General features: G+C 38.9%; 1 pseudogene; it reads left to right on the top strand.

Annotated features, from left to right (window-relative positions):
• On the top strand, positions 1 to 27,968 carry LOC138848182 (vomeronasal type-2 receptor 116-like; annotated as a pseudogene).
• Positions 27,969 to 27,998: the final 30 nt, after the last annotated feature.

The raw sequence follows: 27,998 nt of genomic DNA, 5'->3' as shown, positions 1-27,998 counted from the left end.
ATGGTCCGGTTATCTTTTTTATCCAGGCCAAAGGATAAAATGACAGTAAACTGGTAAGTCCAACATTGAGTTATGTGTTAACTGTGGTTCAGATTGCAAGTTTGTGCGTGTTTGTATTGGTTAATCTGCTTAAGAATTCTAAAAAATGTACACAGAAGTTTCAGGAATGCAGATCAATGAAGGCTGGTGTTCCTTCCCTTTCCATTTTATTTTTTTCTCTACTCCTTCATGGGAGGAGAGAAAGATGGATATATTTTGTATTCATCTGATATCCTGAACAGACTCCTAGAATCTTGAAATTAATGAGACAAATGGAACTCCAGCCCATATCTCCATCCCCACCCCTGCCTGCCCCATCCAAAACCCATGGAACAGAGAATGGCCTGAGGACAGTGTTCGATCTAAGGCACTCACTCTAGGTGTCATTGCTAACAAATGTGCCTGGTAGAGAAGCTGTTTGTGTCTGAGATCCACCACCTGACATACACACTGCCTCCCATACATCAACACTTGCAATCTACTCAATAGAAGTCTTTTGGGAACCTGCTCCTGAAAATAAATCTTTACTCTTTAATCTATGGTATTCTGTATGGGAACTTTGAGAATCTCTTTTGCTCAGGAGGAGCCCATGCCACAAGCATAGATGCCTGTTGTGGAGACTGCATAGAAATTGATTTGTTATCATCCATTGACTGGCACCTTTCACTGCACAATGTTTCCATGTTTTATCCATTTTGTGGCTTTTATCAACCTGTAGCATACTTTTCTCATACCATTTTTTAAAGATTTATTTATTTATTTGAAAGTCAGAGTTACACAGAGAGAGGAGAGGCAGAGAGAGGTCTTCCATCTATTGGTTCATTCCCCAGTTGGCTGCAATGGCCAGAGCTGTGCCAATCTGAAGCCAGGAGCCAGCAGCCTCCTTGGAGTCTCCTACATTTGTGCAGAGGCCCAAGCACTTGGGCTATCTACTGCTTTCCCAGGCCATAACAGAGACCTGGATTGGAAGTGGAGCAGCCAGGACCTGAACTGGCAACCATATGGGATGCCAGCATTGCAGGCGGCAGCTTTACGGGGTATGCCACACTGCCGGCCCCCTTCTCATAATATCTTAATAGCTAGGTCTACATTTGGTATCAAGATACTTGTGCTTACTTATTATTGATGTAAAATATTGATGTAAATTATTGATGTAACTATTAAGAATACATGTTTTTCTTTTTTATCAAAATTCTATTCAGTCTTTTTTATATAACTTATTTCATATGATTTATATCTCACAACTTAGAAAACCTAAACCTTATGAATGTTAGGATATACTGAACAAAATATTGGTTATTCATCAAATAATTTACCAAGTACCTTTCATGTGACAAACTAAACACGCTATGCATGGTTGCAGTATGCATCATGAAATCAGTGGATGTCTACATGTGAGACAGATTTGTTTTATCTAGAATGATCACACATCCTGGTTTGCTTCCTACAGCCTATTTATGCCAATAATCCTTGTGTATTCATTAATATCACCCTATCTTATTATTAAAAGTGTACCAGTTTGGAAGGTCATTTACATGGTCACTGTAGATACTGGAAGGAGTATGAGAACTGTTTACAGACAGGAGGTAAAGTTCTGACTGTGCCTTCTCTCTGTTGATGACATCAAGCCTTATGTTCTTCATCTGCTAATTAAGGATATTACTACTACAAAACAAAATTCTTATTATGATAAAGTTAAAGGTTTATAAAATGCTTGTTCCCCCACCAGCAAGTGTCCAGCATTTGTGTAGATGAAATGTAATTACTTTAAATGTATTTACTAAGAATATATGTTTTTCAATCTTCTGATATATAAACTTTACCATTGGTGTTATCTATAAACTGAATATTTGGCAAAATTGATCAATGAAGCAATCATAGACTTGTTCTGCCTCTAGACATCATATTCTAAAATCAATCTTGCTTTATCATCAAATTTTTAAAAATCTTCCAAGTTTAAAAAATATTTCATACACAAGTACTTTTGCACATTTTTTATGAAACAAGGCCATATTTCAAAACATGGATCCTGTGTCAAATCACCATTCTAAACTGCTTTAAGTTCCATGTTTTGTGAAATAATATCATCGAGATCACTAAGTGGAATCTAATTAAAAACATTTCTTATATTTTAAATTTGTTTCAAGGTTATAGGAATCACAGAAATAGTTTGGAGAGATCTCTATTTTATTATCACTGCAGCTTATTGCATACACTTGAAAGATGAGTTAAGAACACTGAAAAAATTTGGGTTTTGAGTGAGATGTCAGTCATGAATACACATATCTAGCACTAATGCTTATGATCTCTGCAGGATTTTTATCAACTTTGTACACTGTCCAGAACTTAATACCGGGCAGGCATGTATTTGGGGGAAAAAGAAGCAAACTTCTCAGCTTTCAACTGACAGCAAGAGCTACAAGTAACCAAGCACTGAAAAATAAAGCCCTTCATGAAATAAATAATTGCATTTAAGCAGAATGATTAAAAGCAAGAAACATTTCAATTAATGCTATTAATTTGCCATTCAAATAAGTAAATCTAAGAACTAAACAGACTTCAGTAGCATATAGATAGAGAAATAGATAAAATGGAACTTCGTGGATGAGGAAAAGAGTGATGTAAAATAAACATTGTAAGTATTATGACAATTTGAATTTCTGAATGAAATGCTCATTATCAAGGCAAACATAACTGAATGAAAATACTTCTGTTAGAATTTGTATATTATAACAGAAAATTACAGAAAGGGCTCATGAAAATCCCTATGGTGAATAGATTAGAGATGCTCCCAAATGCTAATATACCTGACAAGTCAGATGGTGTTCAACTATTTCAGAGGGTACTGAAAACAGAGATGCTTCCTCTTGGGTTCCATCCCTAAGTAGAAGTGAAATCCCATGTTGGGACACATCAAGGCTTTCCTGAAGGACTAGGGAAGCTGAGTGTGATCATGGACACAGTTTGCTTCAGAGGAATCTGAGGGTCATTCCAAAATCTTCTAGAGCCCTTGGAACCTCACTCACACCTCCTCCATGTGCCAGAACTGAGGCACCACTGAGTGGAAGCCTGAGTATGACCATTGCTGCCTCAGGGCATGGCTGTGTTGTTGCTCTGAATTCCATAGTCTCACCCTTCTCCCCGATGTTGCTCCTATCTTTAGGTGGCTGTGGAAGAACTACCAATACGTGCTGGCCTTCCGCTTTGCTATCCAGGAGATCAATAAGGACCCCCAGCTCCTCCCCAACCTGACCCTTGGTTTCCAGCTCTACAATTCTGTTACCAGTGGTCACTTCACCCTGAGGAGCACTCTGCACTGGCTGACTGGAAACATTCATTTCATCCCTAACTACACCTGCCAGACACAAGGCAAGACAGTTGCCATAATTGCTGGAACCATGTCAGCATTTTCAGCTGAAATTGGAACAATGTTGGAGCTGTACAAAACCCCACAGGTAAATATGGTGTGAATTCTGGTGAGGAATTCTGCCATCTCCCACCAGACATGTCCAATTTGAAGCAAAGGTCATGTGGAACACAACTGCACATATAGCACCACAATTTGAAACAGATTCTGGGGAATTCCTTAGATTGTGAGAGAGATCACTGTCTAGGCCCAATGTATCCATCCCCACCTGCTGAGAAAGTTGACTGCTGACTATTGACAGGAAATACCCACAGCGCAGAGATATCCTGGGATGACTCAATGTTAGACATGGGTATATCAAGACCTGGGCCCAGACTTTCCATTTGGAACCCACTGAGGTCCATGACAGTCCCAAAGATCATAAAGGAGTGTTTGGGGCTGAGTTACACTTAGATGAGATTTTACCCTCTCCCTAGGCCTAATCCTGACTTCCTCACATTCAGCAGATTCCTTCACAGGACTCCCAGTTCACTTCCATGTGCAACTAAGAGATTTAGATCGTAGTGTTTGACAGAATAAGAAACAAATACAGGCAGACAGTGTGTACCCATTCACAGTATAATCACAAAATAGCCACCATAGTGCTGGTGCTCACTGACCATGGTGAAAGTAATCAATCCAAATATTACAAATAGGTGTTAGGAAACCAATCATGTAACCAATCAAGCTGCTTCCCAGGGCCTGTATTCACATTTCCAGGATTCTGAATGGAGACCCCCTACAAATAGGTAGCAATCTGCACACATTACCATCAAGCTCAGACTGCAATAGCTTAGGAGGATTGTGGTCTGAAAAGCAATTTTATGTATACTCAGAGATGATAGGTGAATATATTTTTCAAGACAATTTAGGATATGCTTGAAAACAAATGATATTCAAAGTATCAGGAGATCAACCCACACAAAATATTTGTCCCTGAGGAAACACACAACACCAGTTGCAGTGGGAGCTGTTCTCCACATGTCTCATGAGGTGAGAGGTGGGAAAGACCAATGTCCTGGTGATTCTGAATCCAAAATACATGCCTTCTTCTTCCCAAATATACATGAAGAACGTGGGTATCTTACACATTATCTTTCATGCTATGCATGAAGATGTACATTTCTTTTGCTAAAAGCAACAGGCATTGAAGCACAGTTACTCTGATCCCAGGTGATAGAATTTTCTTATGCCTACACATGATATTTCTTCATAGGACTTTTTTTAAATCACTTCCCAAGACAGAAAACTCAAAACCCACAAAAGTCAAATCACAGCGGTTTTCTTTCCATTCAGATCACATATGGCCCTTTTGATCCCATGCTAAGTGAGAGAGACAAGTTTCCATCACTCTATCAGATGGCCACTAGTGACAGCTCTCTGGCCTGTGGAATGCTCTCCTTGCTACTACATTTTGGCTGGATTTGGGTGGTGATCTTTGTATCTAATGATATGAAAGGAGAGAAGTTCCTACAGGATATTCAAACCGAGATGGTAAAGAAAGGTCTCTGCTTGGCCAATATAATAAAGCTCCCAGACACTAAGTCAAGATATGAAAAAACTGAAATATCCTTCCTAGCAGGGCTTCGAATTTCATCTGCAAATGTGCATATTCTATATGGTGATGTAAGGAGTGTGTATACCATGGAATTTCTAAGCAAATACTATTTAACCCTGGGGAAGGTGTGGATCATGGCTGCAAAGTGGGAGATTGTTGTGCATGAGACAGACCACATGCTACACTCTTTTCATGGAGGCTTCTCATTTTCACACCACAAGGAAGAAATCCCTGGCCTCAACCACTTTGTCAAGACAGTGGACCTTTCCCACTACCCAGAAGATTTCTTCCTCAGTCAACTATGGCTTCATGCTTTTCACTGCTTACCTCCTGGGTCACTTTGTGGAACAATTGGAGTCTGCCCACCAAATGCTTCCTTTGAGTTTTTCCCAGGACGCATTGACATGCTGACCATATCTGACTCCAGCTATTTCATCTACAATGCTGTGTATGCAGTGGCCCATGCCCTCCATAAGATGCTTTCAGAGCAAATAGAAAAGGGATCTCCAGGAGATGCAACTCAACCAAGGATTTTTCCATGGCAGGTAAACATCTCCCAGAACAGGACATTTATTGAACACCTGATGGCATTCTCAGGTATTTTTATTGCAGTACCACATGACCATGTTTTCATGTTGAGATTGCCATGATCAGGTATAATGGAAAGTGGGTTCTTTCCCAACAGACTGGGCATAGATACATCTGTAATTGTTATCTATGTGTGGAGAATTTGTTATCTGCTATGGAACATTTTAAATATATTTTCTGCTATGCAACATGTTAAAAATAATTTTAAAATGGTCTATATGCTAAGAAATGCACATAAGTCTACAGATAAAAGAGTTTTTTGTCATCTTATCATACTACAACCAACACCCATATTAATAACATAGCATTACTAGTACTGCAAGAGTCCTCAGTAGCAACCACTTAATTTTTTTAATGTGTGAAAGAGGAACATATTGTCAATAATATGATTTGATTTATTTTTTTATTTTTTTTACAGGTAGAGTGGACAGTTAGAGAGAGAGAGAGACAGAGAGAAAGGTCTTCCTTTGCCATTGGTGCACCCTCCAATGGCTGCCGCGGGTGGTGCACAACGCTGATCCGAAGGCAGGAGCCAGGTGCTTATCCTGGTCTCCAATGGGGTGCAGGGCCCAAGCACTTGGGCCATCCTCCACTGCACTCCCGGGCCACAGCAGAGAGCTGGCCTGGAAGGGGGGCAACCGGGACAGAATCTGGTGCCCCGACTGGGACTAGAACCCTGTGTGCTGGCGCCGCTAGGTGCAGGATTAGCCTATTGAGCCATGGCACCAGCCTATGATTTGATTTAGCGAAGCACTACTTATAATTACATAGGAAATTATCTAAAGTCCACACAATTTTATACTCATATATTAACTAACACAAATGAGAGGAAACATAATATTTTTGTACCTCTGGCTTATGTAATTTACTGTGATGACCTCCAGTTTTAAATGTCAAGATTTCATTCTTAATTATGGCTGTGTAATATTCATATATGTGAGATGATATAATATGATATTTTATATATATATAAGTATCTCACCAATTCCTTCTCCCAGCCATCAGTTGATGGACCTCTAGATGATTCTACATCTTATGTGTTGTGCATTGAGCTTCTATAAGGTTGGGAGTGTAGGAGACTCTTTCTTGTGCTGATTTCAATTCATTTGGATACATTCCCAGGTCTGAGACAACTAGGCCATGTTGTAGAACCAATATTGGTTTTCTGAGGAGTTCCTCTATTATCTTGCATTATGTTTGTACTGGCTTATAATCCTTCCCATCAACATTGCATTGGGGTACCTTTTTTTCCTGATCCTCAGCAAAATTTGCTATTTTTCAAATTTTGGATAATATTCATTCAAAGTGGGGTGAAGTGAAATCCCACGTTAGTTCTTATTGGTGCTTCCCTGATGGTTAGTGATCATGAACCTCTTTTCATGTTTCTCTTGGGCATTTGTATTTCATCCTGTGAAAAAATCCCTGTTCATATCCTTAGTTCATTTCTTAACTAGATTGTTGGTTATGTTGTTGTTAAGTTTCTTGAATTCCTTATACATCTGGAGATTAATACTTTATTGGAACCATGTTTTGCAAATATTTCTCCCATTTTGTAAGTAGTGTCTTCACTTAGATGAGTGTGTCTTTTGCTGATGAGAAGTTACTTAGCTTAATGTATATTCTTGCCTTTATTGCCTTTACTTCTTGGATTTTATCCAAGAAATTCTTGCCAGGGAAATGACTTGTAGTGTTTCCCCAATGTTTGCCTCTTGTAATTTGATAGTTTCAGGTTTTAGGTTTAGATCCTTGATAAATTATGAGTTGATATTTGTATAGGTTATGAGGTAGCAGTCTGATTTAAAATCTCTGCATGTGGAAACCCAAATGTCTGCATTTGTTGATGAGACTTAATCTAGGGAGTGAGTTTAGCTCCATGTAACATTTTCAATACAGATTCTATAATGACATATCATAGAATAATGTTTCTCAGAGTATAGTGCAATGTTTAGAATATCCTAACACAGCTCATTACAAAGACTGGGAAGAAAAAATGATCAAAAGTACTCTTTTTGTTGGAATGTATGTAAGGTTAGGAAAAGTGGACTCTGGACATATCCCACAACAACTATATACCCTATAATAATATCCCCTACAGCTGTGTGCTGTAGTCCATGCCCTCTGTGAGACATTACTGGGGCAAATAGCAGTGGGGTGCACATTTTATCATAAAATGACTCTGAAACAGGAAAATATCCTGATCAAATTATTTGAGTAAATCAAATAAATTGAATGTCTCACAGAAGATAAATATATATTCTATATTATACATATATGTAAATTAAATTGACTTCAGCATGTTTACTTCACTATGTAATTTCTGGGATTACATCCAATATTAATTAACATCCTATTTGTGATTTGATAGACTCACATTTTAAAAGTAAATGTACTGGCCGAGAAGGCTTACAAATATAAGATTAGAGAATATTTATGAAGTTCTTGGTTCAAATTAGTGAAGACATAATGATAGTCCTTTAAAGAATTGGCTGTCCCACAACAGGTGTCAGGAGACTCTGAAAGTCAAGAGTTAATACACACTGTTCAGATACTAACTGCCATCAGGGTATTGTTTTTTTATATAGTAAATAAAAATTTACAAAGTACAACTTTTGCATTGTTGTAGCTTTTTCCCCCATAACCTCTCTCCCACCCATAACCGCCCTATCTCCCACTCCCTCTCCCATCCCACTCTTCATCAAGATTCATTTTCAATTATCTTTATATACAGGTGATCAACTTAGTATATACTAAGTAAAGATTTCAAAAGACTGCACCCACCCAACCGCACAAGATATAGAGTACTGTTTGACTAGTTGTTTTACTGTTAATTCTTATAGTACAACACTTTAAGGACAGAAATCCTACATGGAGAGCAGGTGCACAGTGACTCCCATTGTTGAGTTAACAATTGACACTCTTATCTATAACGTCAGTAATCACCCGAGGCTCTTGCCATGAGCTGTCAAGGCTTTGGAAGCCTCCTGAGTTCACCAACTCTGATCTTATTTAGTCAAGGCCATATCACAGTGAGGGTCCATTCCTCCCTTCAGAGAAAGGTGCCTCCTTCTTTGATGGCACATTCTTTCTGCTGCGATCTCATTCACCGAGATGTTTCATTCAGGTCATTTTTGCCACTGTGCCTTGGCTTTCCATGCCTGTGAGACTCTCATGGGCCTTTTAGCCAGATCCGAATGCCCCAAGGATTGATTCTGAGTCTGGAGTGCTGTTCAGGGCATTTGCCATTCTATGAGGCTGCTGTGCATCCTGCTTCCCCCGTAGGATCATTGTCTCCCTTTTAATTCTATCCTTCATTATTTACAGACACTGGTCTTATTTGTGAAATCTCTTTGACAATTATGTACTTAAAATGATCACTTTAACAAGTGAGATGGAATGGGTACATGCCACCTTGATGGGGTTGAATTGGAATCCCCTGGCATATTTCTAACTCTACCATTGGAGGTAAGTTGGGTGTGCATCTGCCAAACTGTATATCTCCTCAATCTCTTACTCCCACTCTTATATTTAACAGAGATCACTTTTCTGTTAATTTTAAATGCCTAAGAATAATTGTGTATTAACTAAGGAGTTCAACCAATGGTATTAAGCAGAACAAAAAATACTAAAAGGAATAAAATAGTAAGTTCTTCCTCAACAGTCAAGACAAGGGCTTATCTGGTCATTGTTTCTCATAGTGTCCATTTCACTTCAACAAGTTTCCCCTTTGGTGCTCAGTTAGTTGTCATCCATAAGTGAGAACATACGATATTTGTCCCTTTGGGACTGGCTTAATTCACTCAGCATGATGATTTCCAGATACCTTCATTTTGTTGCAAATGTCCAGATTTCATTTATTAAACAGCTGTACAGTATTCTGTAGAGTACATAACCCATAATTTCTTTATCCAGTCATCTGTTGATGGGCATTTAGGTTGATTCCATGTCTTAGCTATTGTGAATTGAGCTGCAATAAACATTGAAGTGCACACAGCTCTTTTTTTCCAGTTTAATTTCCTTTGGGTAAATTCCAAGGAGTGCGATGGCTGGGTCATGTGGTAAGGCTATATTCTGGTTACTGAGGACTCTCCAAACTGTATTCCATAGTGGCTTTATCAGTTTGCCTTCTCACCAACAGTGGATTAGTGTCCCTTTTTCCCCACATCCTCGCCAGCATCTGTTGTTAGTTGATTTCTGTATGTGAGCCATTCTAACTGGGGTGAAGTGAAACCTCATTGTGGTTTTGATTTGCATTTCCCTGATGGCTAGAGATCCTGAGCATTTTTTCATGAGTCTGTTGGCCATTTGGATTTCCTCCTTTGAAAAATGTCTGTTAAGGTCCTTGGCCCATCTTTATATTGGGTTGGTTGTTGTGGAGTTTCGTGATCATTTTATAGAGTCTAGTTGTTAATTCTTTACCAGTCATGTAGTTTGCAAATAATTTCTCCCATTGTGTTGGTTGCCTCTTCACTTTCCTGACTATTTCTTTTGCTGTAAAGAAACTTCTCAATTTGAGGTAATCCCATTTGGCTATTTTAGCTTTGACTACCTGTGCCTCTGGTGTTTTCTCAAGAATTCTTTGCCTGTTCCAATGTCTTGAAGGGTTTCCCCTATGCTCTCAATTAATTTCATGGTGTTATGGCATATATCTAGATCTTTGATCCATGGTGAGTGGATTTCTGTATATGGTGTATGATGATAGGGGTCTTGTTTCATACTTCAACATGTTGACATCCAGTTTTCACTGCACCATTTGTTGAAGAGGCTGTCCCTGTTCCAGGGGGTTGGTTTTAGCTCCTTTGTTGAATATGAGTTGGTTATAGATGTTTGGATTGATTTCCAGTGTTTCCATTGATCTGTCCATCTGTTTTTGAACCAGTACCAGGCTGTTTTGATAATAACTGCCCTGTAGTATGTCTTGAATTCTGGAATTGTGAATACTCCGGATTTGTTTTTATTGTAAAGGATTGCTTTAGCTATTCACGGTCTCCTGCTTCTCCATATGAATTTCAGCATCATTTTTTCTGGGTCTGTAAAGAATGACTTTGGTATTTTGATTAGTATTGCATTGAACCTGTAAATTGCTTTTGGGATAATGGACATTTTGATGATATTGATTCTTCCAATCCATGAACATGGCAGATTTTTCCATTTTTTTGTTTATTCTTCTATTTCTTTCTTTAGTGTTTTGTAATTTTCCTCATAGAGGTCTTTGATATCCTTGGTTAAATTTATCCCAATGTACTTCACTATTTTGTGGCTATTTTTATTGGGATTTATCTTAGAAGTTCTTGCTCGGCCATAGCATTGTCAGTGTATACAAAGCCTGCTGATTTCTGAGCATTAACTTTGTATCCTGCTACATTACCAAACTCTTCTATGAGATTCAATATTCTCTTACAAAAATTTTTGGGATCCCCTATACATAGGATCATGTCATCTGCTAACGGGGATAGTTTGACTTCCTCTTTTCCCATTTGTATTCCTTTAATTTCTTTTTCTTGCCTAATGTCTCTGGCTAAAGCTTCTAGGACTATATTGAATAGCAATAGTGAGAGTGGGCATCCCTGTCTGATGTCAGTTTCAATGGAAATGCCTCCAACTGTTCCCCATTCAATATGATGCTGGCCATGAGTTTATCATAAATTGCCTTAGTTGTGTTGAGGAATGTTCCTTCTAACCCCAATGTGCTTAAAGTTTCATCATGAAAGGGTATTGTATTTTGTCAAATGCTTTATCTGCTGCTATTGAGATAATCATATGATTTCAGTTTCTCAACTTGTTAATGTGATTGATTCTCGAACACTGAGCCATCCCTGCATACCAGGGATAAATCCCACTTGGTTCATGTGAATGATCGTTCTGATGTGTAGTTAGATTCGGTTTGCTAGGATTTTGTTTAGTATTTTTGCATCTATGTTCATCAGGGAGATAGGTCTATAGTTTTCTTTCTCTGCTGTGTCTTTCCAGGGCTTAGGGATTAAGGAAATATTGGTGGCCAGCGTCATGGCTTACTAGGCTAATCTTCTGCCTGCAGCACTGGAACCCCAGGTTCTAGTCCCGGTTGGGGTGCCGGTTCTGCCTGGTTGCTACTCTTCCAGTCCAGCTCTCTGCTGTGGATCGGAAAGGCAGTGGAGGATGGCCAAGTGCTTGGGCCCTGCACCCACACAGGAGACCAGGAGGAAGCACCAGGCTCCTATCTTCAGATCGGTGCAGCACGCCGGCTGCAGCGGCCATCTGGGGGGTGAACCAACGGAAGGAAGACCTTTCTCTCTGTCTCTCTCTCCCACTGTCTAACTCCCCTGTCAAAAAGAAAAGATGATATTGGCTTCATAGAAAGAATTTGGGAGGATTCCCCCCTTTCAATTGTTTTGAATAACTTGAGAAAAACTGGGGTTAGTTGTTCTTCAAAAGTCTGGTAGAATTCAGTGGTGAAGCCATCCAGTCCTGGGCTCTTCTTTTTTGGTAGTGCGTTTATTGCTGATTCAATTTCTTTCATGGTTATGGGTCTGTTTATGTTTTGTATATCTTCATGGCTCAGTTTAGGAAGGTTGTAAGGGTCCAGGAATCTATCCATTTCTTCCAGGTTCTTCAATTTGTTAGCTTACATCTCTTTGTAATGGTTTCTGATGATTCTTTTTATTTCTGTTGTGTCTGCTGTTACATTTCCATTACCATCATTACTTTTATGGATTTGGGTCTTCTCTCTCCTTTTGTCAGTTCGTTGGTCCAATGGTGTGTCTATTTTGTTTATTTTTTCAAAGAACCAGCTCCTGGTTTTGTTGATCTTTTGTATTGTTTTTTTGTTTGTTTGTTTCAATTCTGTTTATTTCTTCTCTAATCTATAGTAGTTCTTTTCTTCTGCCTGGTTTGGGTTGGATTTGCTGCTGTTTCTCTATATCCTTGAGGTGCATTGAGAGGTCATTTGTTTGGTTCCTTTCCAGTTTCTTGATGTAGGCACCAATTGCTATAAGCTTTCCTCCTAGCACTGCTTTTACTGTATCCCACAAGTTTTGATAGGTTGTGCTGTCATTTTCATTTGTTTCTAGAAATCCTTTGATTTCTCTTGATTTCTTCTATGACCCACTGTTCATTCAGAATCATGTTGTTCATTCTCCATGTATTTGCATATGGTGTAGAGATTCTTGGGTTGTTGATTTTGAGTTTCACTGTGCTATGGTCTGAGAAGCTGCATGGTATAGTTTCAATTTTTTTGAATTTGTTGAGGCTCCCTTTATGGCCTAGCGTATGGTCAATCCTAGAGAACGTTCCATGTACTGGGGAGAAATACGTGAACTCTGTGGCTGTGGGGTGAAAGGTTCTGAAGATATCTATTAGGTCTATTTGGTCTATAGCATCAATTAACTCTGTTGTTTCCTTGTTGAATTTCTGTCTGGTTGATCTGTCCATTGGTGAGAGTGGCATGCTGAATGCCCCTGTAACCATTGTATTTGAATCTATATCTCCCTTTAAGTTCTTTAGTAATTCTTTCAAGTAGTCAGGTGCCCTGTAATTAGGTGCATATACATTTATAATAGTAATGCCTTCATGTTGGATTGATCCTTTAATCATTATATAATGCCCTTCTTTCTCTCTTTTAATAGTTTGTGTGTTAAAGTCTATTTTGTCTGATATTAGGATGGCCACCCCAGCTCTTTTTTGATTTCTGTTAGCTTGAAATATCTTTTTCCACCCTTTCACTTTCAGTCTGCATGCATCTTTGCTGATAAGGTGTGTTTCCTGAAGGCAGCATATAGATAGATTCTCTTTTTTAATTCAATCCGCTAGTCTGTCTCTCTTGGTTGTCGAGTTGAGGCCATTTATATTCACTGTGACTATTATTAAATACTGTCTTTTTCCAGTCATGGTTCCTTAAACAAGCTGTTTATGTATTTTGAGATTTGTTTGTAGTTTAGTTGGCTCATTTTCTACATTCACCTTTTTTTGTAGTGAAGTTCTTGTTTCTGTATTTCTGTGTGCAGCACGTCTTTGAGCCAGTGTTGTAGGGTTGGATGTGAGGATACAAATTCCTTCAGTTTCTGTTTGTCGTGGAAAATCTTTATTTTCCCTACATTCATATATGATAGCTTTTCAAGGTATATTATTCTAGGTTGTCATTGTTTGTCTTTTGAAACTTGGAATATATCATGCCATTATCTCCTTGCCTGTAGTGTTTGCGATAAGTCTGGTGTGAGTCTGATTAAATTATCCTTAAATATGATTCATCGTTTCTCTCTGGCACAATTTAGGATTTCTTCTTTGTGTTTCACTGAGCTGAGTGTTGCCATAATGTGTTGCAGTGAATTTCTCTTCTGGTCTAATTTGTTGGGGCTCCTGAGTATTTGTTGAATTTGGTTGTTTCTATCAATTTGCCTCTGTTGGAAGTTTTCTGATATTATTTCATTGAAAATGTTATACAAATAGAATTACACATAAACTGTATACACATGTTTATCAGTTTGGACTTGCCAGCAGCAGCCCGAGATGTCAGGTTCCAGAAACTTTATTATGAAAAATTATGCTTGGATTTCTAATTTATCTAACAGAATTCATCTGATATTTTATTCAATATTGTTAAACTCTAAAAAATTATTTGAAAATCAAAGTTACTGTAAGAGAGTGAGAGACAGAAAGAGAAAAGGAGACAGATCTTGCATCTGCTGATTCACTCCACAATGGCTGCAAGGACCAGGACTGGGAACACTCTAAGCCAGGATGCAGGAGCTTCCACTGGGTCTCTCATGTGAGTGTAGGGGCCCAGGCAGTTGGACCATCATCTAATGCTTTCCCATGTACATTGGCAGAGACCTGAACCAGCAGTAGAACAACAGTAATTTAACCAGCACTCACAGGGATGCTGGGCACTGTGGACAGCAGCTTCACCTGCTGCACCACAAGGCCAGCCCAAATTTGCTAAAGTAAAAAATATTGATATGAACATAATAGATTTCATGTATTTCATAGATACATTTCTAAGAAGATATCCATTCTTCCTTCCCTCCCTCTCTCATTCTCCCCTCCTTCCTTTCTTTTTAATTTTTGCAAAAATAGCATTTCAATTTGCTTTATAATCACAGGTGTAATGCCACAGTAATCATAATGATTCATAAATGAAAAGTAGAAAGACCATGTTCCACAGGAACTTACACAAGATGATAAGCAAAAATGAAATCCAAGATATCAGTTTCATTTTGATACATGGTGGGGTTTTATTTTGCATCTATAGTAACTACTACACATCACAGAAAACAAATTATATTTTCTGATTGGAACTGGTTTATTTCAGTAAGCATAAGCATAAAGGTCTCCAGTTGCATCCATTTTTTGTCAAAGAGAGGATTTCATTCTATTTGGTAGGGGGTATATTTTGAAAAGTGCACATGTTTGCACTCACCTATGGAACCATCACAATAATCAAGATATCGCATATATAAAGCCATGTTGTTTACATTTGGAAAACTAAGATGAGCTTTCCTAAACCTCTAACAATCTTTGATGGTCAGCCACCCTGTGGGACACATCCTGTGATTTCTCTGGATTCAAATGGTCCCCATCATTTTAATGGGTGTTGGGGGGTAGAATTCCCTGCATTTGAACAATGATATGATGATCATTCAGACAAAAGTCAGCCTCCACCAAATAGAAAACCTGAGGATACACAGGAGGCAAAAGAAGGATTTCTCAGTCATATGCACCTCCCACCTCTCATCTGAATGTTCTCCCTCTTTCCAATTGTGCCTCCCCTCCAGCTTCATCCACTCCTGAAGAAAATCCAATTTACCAACAGTGCTGGGGAGGATGTTTCCTTCCATGAAACAAGACACCATATGGCACATTATGATATCCACAACATTGTGAATTTTCCTGCTGGATTTCGTTTGCTGATTAAAATCGGGGAGTTCTCCTCTGAGAGTGCACATGACCAAGGCTTGGTCCTCAATGAAGAGATGATAGAATGGCCTATAGCATTCAAGAAGGTGTGGATCCATGGAAATATTCGATACATACAGAGGGTCTGAGAGGAGATTAAGTGCAAGATTTTAAATAAGTATTCAATTCTCAATTATCATCTTGGCTTCAAAAGATATGGTGTCCCTTACACATATATGAGTCAATGTGTATTAGAAGCTTATGTTTGTATTAGTTATTGCTGTTTTTACTTTGGAAATAATTATGCATTCAGATGTTGAGTGACTAAAATGAGCAATGTTAATGAATAGAGATAGATATCAGTATATAGACATAAAATTACAAAATACATGTGTACAGAAATTCTAAATTTTTTCAATTTTTTATTTATATAAGGTGAAAAATTTTCATTTCATGTATATATAGATATATAGATTTAGAAGAACAGTGATATCTTAAATATGGTGAGAGTCATATATTTTAATGCAGCATGAACACTAGTAAATTATAAGTTGATCTATCCATCGCCTATTTGTAGAAAACATTCTCATTTTCATTGTCATTGTGGTTGCCAATAAGTGCAGTTTCTTTTCTGCATAGCATCTCACAGCTGTGGTCAAATGTTTTATCATCATTCTACTGTTGAAATCCCCCAGGGAATTTTGTGGGTGATTTGTATAACTATGATGCTTTATGCCCAAAATGCATTCTTAGTTTCTTGAAATTGATACTCTCCCTGCATCTAGAAGTCCAGAAGAGGATTAGATACACAATCCATATTTTTATAACATTTGCTCATCATTTCTCTGTGGCCTTGTCTTTTTCTGAATACTCAGTCTCAAATATACACATTACAGAATAATGATATGAATGTTAAAGATTTCAGAGGAAGAAATGTAGTAGAAAGAAACAAAGGCCTAGAAGAATAGATCTGGTGATGAACAAAATTACAGCAATCAGGTACCCTCATAATGTTTGGTAGACAATTGACAAACCTGGAACGGGCATCATAGAAACTACAAATTGGATGTATGAAAAAATCAACAAGACAGAGAATGGGGAAGACAGTGATGACCTTCAGAATGATGGGGCAAATAGAGACATCTTATCACAGTGCCTAATGATGTGCAAAACAATGACCATCGCTTCTCTTTCCCCCTCAGACTCCTCAGTCTTTATGTGGCCAGAGGTGTGGTCCAGGATTCAGGAAAATGCCACAGGAAGGAAGAGCTGTCTGCTGCTATATTTGTGTTATTTGTCCAGAGAGAGACATTTCCAATCATACAGGTAGAAAACGTGTAACTCACTATGAAAACTCCACCATCTTAACTATTTCTAGATAAAAAGGAAACCAAGAATCTTTATAATGGGATAAGAGTGCCCCATTGTTCTCTATGCACACTTTCACTCACTCTTTCCATACACTTGTTGTATGCTCACTCTCGCCATCTCAGTAGTCTGGTGGTGCTCATCCTCTCTAGCTCAACACTGACACTGATTCTCTCTGATATCCTTCTTTTCCATCCAGTGCTAGATGAGGCTGTCTTAATCTGAGATCTTCTAGTAGGCCTACTAATGTCTGAACAAAAAATATCAGATGAGCATTTGTTAAGGCTCCCTAAGGATTTCTAGAAATCTTGAAATCAAAACTTTTCCATACACACCTGAGAAACAGGGAGCTACTTCACAGGAATTGTGATGGGAATACTGTATTACTTTCTGTGCTGGGTCTTTTACATAGTGCGTGCTGTGTAGTACACATAATGAATGCCTCCCTTTGTCCTTTTGTTTTCTATACTAGAATAAGAGAAAATAAGAGTGAAATATACAGACAAAACATCCTAATAACTATGCAACTACATAACACCTCCAGTCCTCCAGTCCATGAAGCTTGTATGATTACCAACTTAAAACCTGAGAAGCACTTTACTACAAGTGTGGACCAACTAATATCATTTCCTTTCTTTTAAAAATTTTTTTTTTGTTTTTTTTTCTATTTATTTATTTTTTTAAACTTTTATTTAATGCATATAAATTTCCAAAGTACAGCTTATGGATTACAATGGCTTCCCCCCCATACCGTCCCTCCCACCCACAACCCTCCCCTTTCCCACTCCCTCTCCCCTTCCATTCACATCATGATCCATTTTCGATTATCTTAATATACAGAAGATCAGCTTAGTATACATCAAGTATGGATTTCAACAGTTTGCTCCCACACAGAAACATAAAGTGAAAAATAATAGATGATTTTTTTTAAATGATGATGAAATCAGAGCAGACCTATTGTCATGTTTAATCCCAGTGAGAGTCAAGTTGGGAATTGATAATTTCTTTTTCTTTTTTTTTTTTTACAGAGGATCAGTTTACTATGCATTAAGTAAGGATTTCAACAGTTTGCACCCCCATAGAAACACAAAGTGAAATATATTGAGTACTCGTTATAGCATTAAATCTCAATGTACAGCACATTAAGGACAGAGATCCTACATGAGGAGTAAGTGCACAGTGACTCCTGTTGTTGACTTTACCAATTGGCACTCCTGTCTATGGCATCAGTAATCTCCCTATGCTCCAGTCATGAGTTTCCAAGGCTATGGAAGCCCTCTGAGTTCTCCAACTCTTATCTTGTTTAGACAAGGTCATAGTCAAAGTGGAGGTTCTCTCCTCCCTTAAAAAATATTTTTTTTTTAATTTCAAAGAGTTACAGAGGAGACAGACAGAGAGAGAGAGAGAGAGAGAGAGAGAGAAAGAGATTCCATCTACTTATTCAAGCCCCAGACATGCACAATTGACCAGGTTTGGCAAGGCAGATGCCAGCAGCCAGGTTCATTTGGGTCTCCCACATGGGTTCAGGGGACCCAAGTACTTGGGCCATCTTCTGCGGCTTTTTCCAGGCCATTAGCAGGGAGCTGGATTGGAAATGGATTACTGGAACACAAAACAATGTCCATAAGGGATGCTGGCATTGCAGCTGGTGGCTTTACATATCATGCCACAACACTGAATCTACTTTTGTTTCTTAAATTGACATATGATTGAGAGAGAGACATGGTCACCAACTGGCCTGTTCTTTTTTTTTTTAACTTTTATTTAATGCATATAATTTTCCAAAGTACGACTTATGGATTACAATGGCTTCCCCCCCATACCGTCCCTCCCACCCACAACCCTCCCCTTTCCCACTCCCTCTCCCCTTCCATTCACATCATGATCCATTTTCGATTATCTTAATATACAGAAGATCAGCTTAGTATACATTAAGTATGGATTTCAACAGTTTGCTCCCACACAGAAACATAAAGTGAAAAATAATAGATGATTTTTTTTAAATGATGATGAAATCAGAGCAGACCTATTGTCATGTTTAATCCCAGTGAGAGTCAAGTTGGGAATTGATAATTTCTTTTTTTTTTTCTTTTTTCTTTTTTTTTTTTTTTTTTACAGAGGATCAGTTTAGTATGCATTAAGTAAGGATTTCAACAGTTTGCACCCCCATAGAAACACAAAGTGAAATATATTGTTTGAGTACTCGTTATAGCATTAAATCTCAATGTACAGCACATTAAGGATAGAGATCCTACATGAGGAGTAAGTGCACAGTGACTCCTGTTGTTGACTTTACCAATTGACACTCCTGTCTATGGCATCAGTAATCTCCCTATGCTCCAGTCATGAGTTTCCAAGGCTATGGAAGCCCTCTGAGTTCTCTGACTCTTATCTTGTTTAGACAAGGTCATAGTCAAAGTGGAGGTTCTCTCCTCCCTTCAGAGAAAGGTACCTCCTTCTTTGATGACCTGTTCTTTCCACTGGGATCTCACTCGCAGAGATCTTTTGCCAGAGTGTCTTGGCTTTCCATGCCTGAAATACTCTCATGAGCTTTTCAGCCAGATCCGAGTGCCTTTAGGGCTGATTCTGAGGCCAGAGTGCTATTTAGGACATCTGCCATTCTATGAGTCTGCTGAGTATCTCACTTCCCATGTTGGATCACTCTCCCCTTTTTTTACTCCATCGGTTAGCGTTAGCAGGTACTAGACTTGTCTATGTGTTCCCTTTGACTCCCAGTCCCTTCACCATGACCAACTGTGAACTGAAACTGATCACCTGGAACAGTGAGATGGCATTGGTACATGCCACCTCGATGGGATTGAATTGGAATCCCCTGGTATGCTTCCAACTCCACCACTTGGGGCAAGTCAGCCTGAGCATGTCCCAAATTATACATCTCTTCCCTCTCCCATTCCCACCACCATGTTCAACAGGGATCACATTTCAGTTAATTTTCAACACTTAAGAATAACTGTGCATCAATTACAGATCTAAACCAGTCATATTAAGTAGAACAGATAAAGAAAACTACCAAGAGGGATAATGTATTAAGTTGTTCATTAACAGTCAGGGCTATGCTGATCAAGCCACCATTTCCCATAGTGTCCACCTCACTCCAACAGGTTTCCCTCTTGGTGTTCAGTCAGTCGTCACCGATCAGGGAGAACATATGGTATTTGTCCCTTTGGGACTGGCTTATTTCACTCAGCATGATGTGTTCCAGATTCCTCCATTTTGTTGCAAATGACTGGATTTCGTTGTTTCTTACTGCGGTATAGTATTCTAAAGAGTACATATCCCATAATTTCTTTATCCAGTCTACTGTTGATGGGCATTTAGGTTGGTTCCAGGTCTTAGCTATTGTGAATTGAGCTGCAATAAACATTAGGGTGCAGACCGCTTTTTTGTTTGCCAATTTAAATTCCTTTGGGTAAATCCCAAGGAGTGGGATGGCTGGGTCGAACGGTAGGGTTATCTTCAGGTTTCTGAGGAATCTCCAGACTGACTTCCACAGTGGCTTGACCAGCTTGCATTCCCACCAACAGTGGGTTAGTGTCCCTTTTTCCCCACATCCTCGCCAGCATCTGTTCTTGGTAGATTTCTGCATGTGAGCCATTCTAACCGGGGTGAGGTGAAACCTCATTGTGGTTTTGATTTGCATTTCCCTGAATGCTAATGACCTTGAACATTTTTTCATGTGCCTGTTGGCCATTTGGATTTCCTCTTTTGAAAAATGTCTATTGAGGTCCTTGGCCCATCTCTTAAGTGGGTTGTTTGTTTTGATGTTGTGGAGTTTCTTGATCTCTTTGTAGATTCTGGTTATTAACCCTTTATCTGTTGCATAGTTTGCAAATATTTTTTCCCATTCTGTCGGTTGTCTCTTCACTCTCCTGACTGTTTCTTTTGCAGTACAGAAACTTCTCAATTTGATGCAATCCCAATAGTTGATTTTGGCTTTGACTGCCTGTGCCTCCCGGGTCTTTTCCAGAAATTCTTTGCCTGTGCCAATATCTTGAAGGGTTTCTCCAATGTTCTCTAGTAACTTGATGGTGTCAGGTCATAGATTTAGGTCTTTAATCCACGTTGAGTGGATTTTTGTGTAAGGTGTAAGGTAGGGGTCTTGCTTCATGATTCTGCACGTGGAAATCCAATTTTCCCAGCACCATTTATTGAATAGACTGTCCTTGCTCAAGGAATTAGTTTTAGATCCTTGATCAAATATAAGTTGGCTGTAGATGTTTGGGTTGATTTCTGGTGTTTCAATTCTGTTCCATTGGTCTATCCATCTGTTTCTGTACCAGTACCATGCTGTTTTAATTACAACTGCCCTGTAGTATGTCCTGAAATCTGGTATTGTGATGCCTCCGGCTTTGTTTTTGTTGTACAAGATTGCTTTAGCTATTCGAGGTCTCTTGTGCCTCCATATAAATTTCAGCACCATTTTTTCCAGATCTGAGAAGAAGGTCTTCGGTATCTTGATTGGTATTGCATTGAATCTGTAAATTGCTTTTGGGAGAATGGACATTTTGATAATATTGATTCTTCCAATCCATGAGCATGGAAGATTTTTCCATTTCTTGGTATCCTCTTCTATTTCTTTCTTTAAGGTTTTGTAATTTTCATCGTAGAGATCTTTAACGTCTTTGGTTAAGTTTATTCCAAGGTATTTGATTGTTTTTGTAGCTATTGTGAATGGGATTGATCTTAGAAGTTCTTCCTCAGCCATGGCATTGTCTGTGTATACAAAGGCTGTTGATTTTTGTGCATTGATTTTAATGACTTCCTTCATGCTGCTGCTGCAGAAGTGTATTACTTCAACAGAGACAATGTGGTGTCCATGTGGTGTTCACATGACTAAAATGATGAACAAGCCATGCTTTCAGTGAAAAGGAGTGGAAAGTTCTCTTTCAATACTGTTATGAAAATATCACTTACTCCCATACAACCATTAAAAAACTAGTAGTGGTGGCGCCGCGGCTCACTAGGATAATCCTCCGCCTTGTGGCGCCGGCACACCAGGTTCTAGTCCCGGTTGGGGCGCCGGATTCTGGCCCGGTTGCCCCTCTTCCAGGCCAGCTCTCTGCTGTGGCCAGGGAGTGCAGTGGAGGATGGCCTGAGTCCTTGGGCCCTGCACCCCTTGGGAGACCAGGATAAGTACCTGGCTCCTGCCATCGGATCAGCGCAGTGCGCCGGCCACAGTGCGCTGGCCACGGCGGCCATTGGAGGGTGAACCAACTGCAAAGGAAGACCTTTCTCTCTGTCTCTCTCTCTCACTGTCCACTCTGCCTGTCAAAAAATTTAAAAAAAATAAAAAAAACTTTAAAAAAAACTAGTAGCAATAATTCTTTTCTATGCAATCACAGCATATCAACATTTATATGGAAAGAGTGATGAGTCCATGCAGGAAATTAGAGTATTGACTGATGTATGGAAGTCCTAGGAGTGATAGATATTTTAAATAGGTCATCTACATTTGAGTATTAAAAAAAGAAAAACCATAAACCTGGTGACCACAGACAAATATTTTAACCCATGTGAACACAAGCTTCTCCAGAGAAAAACACTAGGGGCAGTAGAGAAGAGGGTTTGGAAGAATCTATGCCCATATGAAATACAGGAAATACATCACTTTGAGAAAATAAAACACTGAAAGAAATATCTCTGAGTGACAAAATGAGTCCCCAGAGCCCCATGTGCTAAGGAGCTTGTTTCAGTGAGCTTCCTACACCTAGAGACGAGCATTCTCTCTGGGTCAGGAGTGCAGAAATATACTTTAGTGTGTCCTGGTACACATTAGAGCAGGCTGGACTCACCATGACATTGCAAAGGGGACCATTTTCCTTAACAGGGAAAAAGGAGCAAATTGTGAAGTGGAAACAGTCTTCCTTTTCTCCGCAGATGCAGAGCAGTGCATCCCATGTGCAGATCACGAGTACCCAAACATGGAGAGAAACCACTGCCTCCCCAAGTTGGTGACATTCTTAGCCTTTGAGGATGACCTGGGGACGGCTCTGGCCTCTGTGGCTCTGTCCTTCTCTGTCCTCACAGCTGCAGTCCTCTGGGTCTTTGTGAAGCACCGAGACACTCCCATCGTCAAGGCCAATAACAGGACCCTCAGCTACATCCTGCTCATCACCCTCCTCCTGTGCTTCCTCTGCTCCTTACTCTTCCTTGGCCGTCCAAACACAGCCACCTGACTCCTCCAGCAAATAGCATTTGGCCTTGTGTTCACAGTGGCTGTTTCCACCGTGCTGGCCAAGACCATCACTGTGCTTCTTGCCTTCAAAGTTACAAAACCTGGAAGAACTATCAGGCGATTGCTGGTATCAGGAGCTTCTAACTTCATCATTCCCATCTGCTCCTTGATCCAAGTGGCTCTCTGTGTCATCTGGTTGGGAATTTCTCCTCCATTTATTGAGTTAGATGCACATTCTGAGCCTGACCACATCATCCTGGTGTGCAATAAGGGTTCAGCCACTGCCTTCTACTGTGTCCTGGGCTACCTGGGCTCCTTGGCCCTGGCAAGCTTCACTGTGGCTTTCCTAGCCAGGAACCTGCCTGACACATTCAATGAAGCCAAGTTCCTGACCTTCAGCATGCTGGTGTTCTGCAGTGTCTGGGTGACCTTCCTGCCTGTCTACCAGAGCACCAAGGGGAAGGTCATGGTGGCTGTGGAGATCTTCTCCATCTTGCCCTCCAGTGCAGGGCTCCTGGGCTGTATCTTCTTCCCCAAGTGCTACATTATTCTCATAAAACCTGATAAAAATTCTTTGAAAGCTTTAAAGAACCAACGCAGTTCTAGGGTATCCTGAAATTTTTCTCATGCATTTCTTCACATTTTCAACTTTGTAATCAAAAGGAAGTTGCATTCCAACACTGTAAAATAAGCAAAACTAAAAATCATTGTTGTTTAGTCAATGAGTCCAGCAATTAAGATCACCTTGTTCCATGAGTGTACAGTTTCCATATATGCATGGATATGTCCTCAGTTTGTCCTTTTCCACTGATCAAACCAATTCTGAGCCAATGCCACACTCTTACTTACTGTGGTGTAATAAAAAGTTTTGATATGTAGAAGGGTGTGTACCTTTGTTCATTTTTAGAATTGTACTATCTGTTTTTGGACTTCTATACTAACTTTAGTTTCAGTTCGTCGAGTTCCACTAAAAATCTTTTTTGGTATTTTGCTGAGTTAAATTTATAGGTTCAATCTGGGGAGCTATGACATCTTTATAAAATTCTGTCATCCAATATATTAATATTATGTTGCTTTTTAAATATCCTTCAAAAACATTTCCTAATTTGGTGATAAAACTCTTGTATGTCTTTGTCAGCTTTTTTTCTATGTACAACTTTGTTTCTAGTATAAAGTCAGATCTTTTTTCTATTAAATTTTTAAGTTTCTTGCTGCTTCTGCTATAGATTCTGCAATAAAGTGGATTTATTTACCAAAAAAATCACCTTGTTCCACATGACACTCTTTGGGTTTGTAATTTGGTTCTGACCCCTGACCCCAGATTCCCAGGAAATAAACCCTTTCAGTGAGTGGTGATGACTCAGAGATATTGGGTCCCTTTCAATCAGTATTTTTCCTGGCTCCTGGCCCTGGCCTCAGTTCAGGCTCAGCTACTGTGGGCACTGAGATGTGAAGCAGTGAAAGGTTGGTTTCTCAGCCATCTCTCTCTCCATTTCTCTCTACCTCTCAAAAAACACAATGCCATCTAGAAATAGTTTAATAAAAAATAAGAGTGATATTTAAAATGGAAACAGAGCTGACCAGCAAGTTATAAATACCAATGCCATTTTATATGATAGGGCTATCCCTGAAAATATACACACTGTTTGCTGCTTAGGACGCCTGTCATTCTGTAAGTCTTTTGTGTGGACTGCTTCCCATGTTGTAACATTCTCTCCATTTTAATTCTCTCTATTGTTATTACCAAACACTTGATCATATTTATATAATCCCTCTGACGGTTAATCCTATCTATATGATCAATTAAACATAATATGATCACTTTAACATGTAAGATGGCATTATTACCACCCAGTTTCATGGGATTTGGAGTATCAGAGTGAGATTTTAGGTTTAACCTTAGAAGTAAGTCCATGGGGATGTATGCAAAACTATACAGTTCCTCTCTCTCTTATTCCCACCTTTATTTTTATAGGGATCTACTTTCAATTGACTTTATACACATATGATTAATTCTATGTTAAAGAAAGAGTTCAACCAATGTTATTAAGTAGGAAAAAATAAAAATAATTAAAAATAATTAAAAACTGTTTCTCAACAGATAAGACAAAGGTTGTTTAAGTCATTGCTTCTCATAGTGACAGTTTGATTTATATAGCTTTCATTTTAGGTGCTCTGTTAGTTATCACAGATCATGGAGAACATATGGTTTTGACCCTTTGAGACTGGCTTATTTCTCTCTAAGTATGATGTTTTCCAGATTCATCCATTTTGTTGCAAATGATCAGATTTCACCTTTTTTACCACTGTGTAGTATTCCATAGAGTACATATCCCAAAATTGCTTTACCCAGTCTTAGTTGATGGACATTCATGTTGATTCCATGTCTTAGCTATTATAAATTGAGCTGCAATAAACATGGGAATGCAGATAACTCTTGCATATGCTGATTTCATTTTCCTTGGGTAAATTCCCAGGAGTGGGATGGCTAGCTCATATGGTAGGACTACATTCAGATTTCTGACATGTCTCCAAACTGCCTTCTATAATGGTTTTCCAAGTCTACATTCCACCAACAGTGGATTAGGTTTCCTTTTTCCCCACAATCGCACCAGCATTTGTTGTTTGTTAATTTCTGTATGAGAGCCATTCTAACTGGGGTGAGGCGAAATCTCATTGTGGTTTAGATTTGCATTTCACTGATGGCTACTGATCTTGAACATTTTTTCATGTGTCTGTTGGCTATTTGGATTATATCAAAAGTACTGTCAATATGTGAAGTGGTGCTAAATTTTAAGTTTTGATAATATAAAATGCTGCTGATATAAATGTCTGAAAGTTAAAAAGTCTAATGATTTTGTGTTACTAGACGTGATGGTTATCTTAATGAGAAAGACCCAGAGGCCTAAAGGGTTAACTGTTCTGTAAAATACTACAGGTGCTTTCAAAAACAATGGAGTAAGCAAGTGCCTCTTGTTGGTTAATGAGGTTATAACTTTTAATGTGGCAATTTAATCTTTTGACATCTACAGTTTTATATATGGTAATAAAAAAGACCTAAAGATTTCAAGAAGCTATTAATGAAACTGCTTTATTGTTCTACCTTGTATGTTACACGTGTGCACATATTGTATGTCTATATGGGAAGATTTATTAAGAGCTTTGTTTTAATTGCCTTATAGATAAAAAGATTGCTCATCGATTTAAACTGCTAAAAATAATCAAAGATACATTTTAATCCATGTGACCTGAATCTCTATTTCAGATGTTTTAAATCTGCTAGTACAAAGAAACTAAAAATATTTTATGTGCTTGTGCTTGAGTTTGCTGCTTAAACAAGCTACACCATGTTCGATACTTTAGAGATGTTTCCAAATACATGTATTCTTTTTTTTAACTTTTATTTAATGAACATGAATTTCCAAAGTACAGCTTATGGATTACAATGGCTTCCCCCCATAACGTCCCTCCCACCCACAATCCTCCCCTTTCCCACTCTCTCTCCCCTTCCATTCACATTGATTCATTTTCGATTCTCTTTATATACAGAACATCAGTTTAGCATACATTAAGAAAAATTTCAGCAGTTGGCTCCCACACAGAAAGGTAAAGTGAAAAATACTGTTTGAGTACTAGTTATAGCATTAAACCTCAATGTACAGCACATTAAGGACAAAGATCCTACATGAGGAGTAAGTGCACAGTGACTCCTGTTGTTGACTTAACAAATTGACACTCTTCTTTATGGCATCAGTAATCACCCTAGGCTCTTGTCATGAGCTGCCAAGGCTATGGAAGCCCCCTGAGTTCACTGACTCTGATCACATTTAGACAAGGCCATGGTCAAAGTGGAAGTTCTCTCCTCCTTTCAGAGAAAGGTACCTCCTTCTTTGATGGCCCGTTCTTTCCACTGGGATCTCACTTGTAGAGATCTTTCATTTAGGTTTTTTTCCCCCAGAGTGTCTTGGCTTTCCATGCCTGAAATACTCTCATGGGCGTTTCAGCCGGATCCGCATGCCTTAAGGGCTGATTCTGAGGTCAGAGTGCTGTTTAGGACATCTGCCATTCTATGGGTCTGCTGTGTATCTCACTTCCCATGTTGGATCATTCTCTCCCTTATTTATTCTATCAGCTACTATTTGCAGACACTAGTCTTGTTTATGTGCTCCCTTTGGTTCTTAGTCCTATCATCATGATCAATTGTGAATAGAAATTGATCACTTGAACTAGTGAGATGACATTGGTACATGTCACCTTGATGGGATTGAATTGGAATCCCCTGGTATGTTGCTAACTCTACCATTTGAGGTAAGTCAGCTTGAGCATGTCCTGGATTGCACATCTCTTCCCTCTCTTATTCCTGCTCTTATATTTAACAGCAATCACTTTTCAGTTAAGTTTCAGCACTTAAGAAGAATTGTGTATTGATTACAGTATTCAACCAAAAGTATTAAGTAGAACAAACAAACAAAAAAAATACTAAGAGGGATAACATATTAAGTTGCTCATCAACAGTCAGGGTGAGGGCTGATCAAGTCATTGTTTCTCATAGTGTTCATTTCACTTTAACAGGTTTCCTTTTTGGTGCTCAGTTAGTTGTCACGTGTATTCTTAGAATTCATAGAAGCATTAGACCTTCTGGTAAATGTTTTCCTAAGTTGTTATCTAACGGTTGAAATACCTTTCTAAGTTTTTATTTGATATTGCTATTGTCAGTAAGTGATCTGGGACTTGCTCCCTCATTTCTCTATTCTAAGCCTGACTTCTTCCCTTAATTCTCTATTTTCTTCAAGGTGGGAAACTGACTCTATACTGAAGGATTCTCTAAGATGCACAATTTGAATTTACATCTTATAAAAGGGATGACTAACATTTTCTGTAATAATAGAATAGTCAAAAATGAGAGCTTAGATTATGAATTCACAGCTAGATTTACCTCGACATGACACAGTAAACAGACCAAACAATGGGAGAAA

The sequence above is a fragment of the Oryctolagus cuniculus genome, unplaced genomic scaffold (genome assembly GCF_964237555.1).
Source record: "Oryctolagus cuniculus unplaced genomic scaffold, mOryCun1.1 SCAFFOLD_50, whole genome shotgun sequence".
NCBI lineage: Eukaryota > Metazoa > Chordata > Mammalia > Lagomorpha > Leporidae > Oryctolagus > Oryctolagus cuniculus.
Note: the sequence above shows the minus strand (reverse complement) of the source record. Positions and strands in the feature narration are given on the sequence as shown.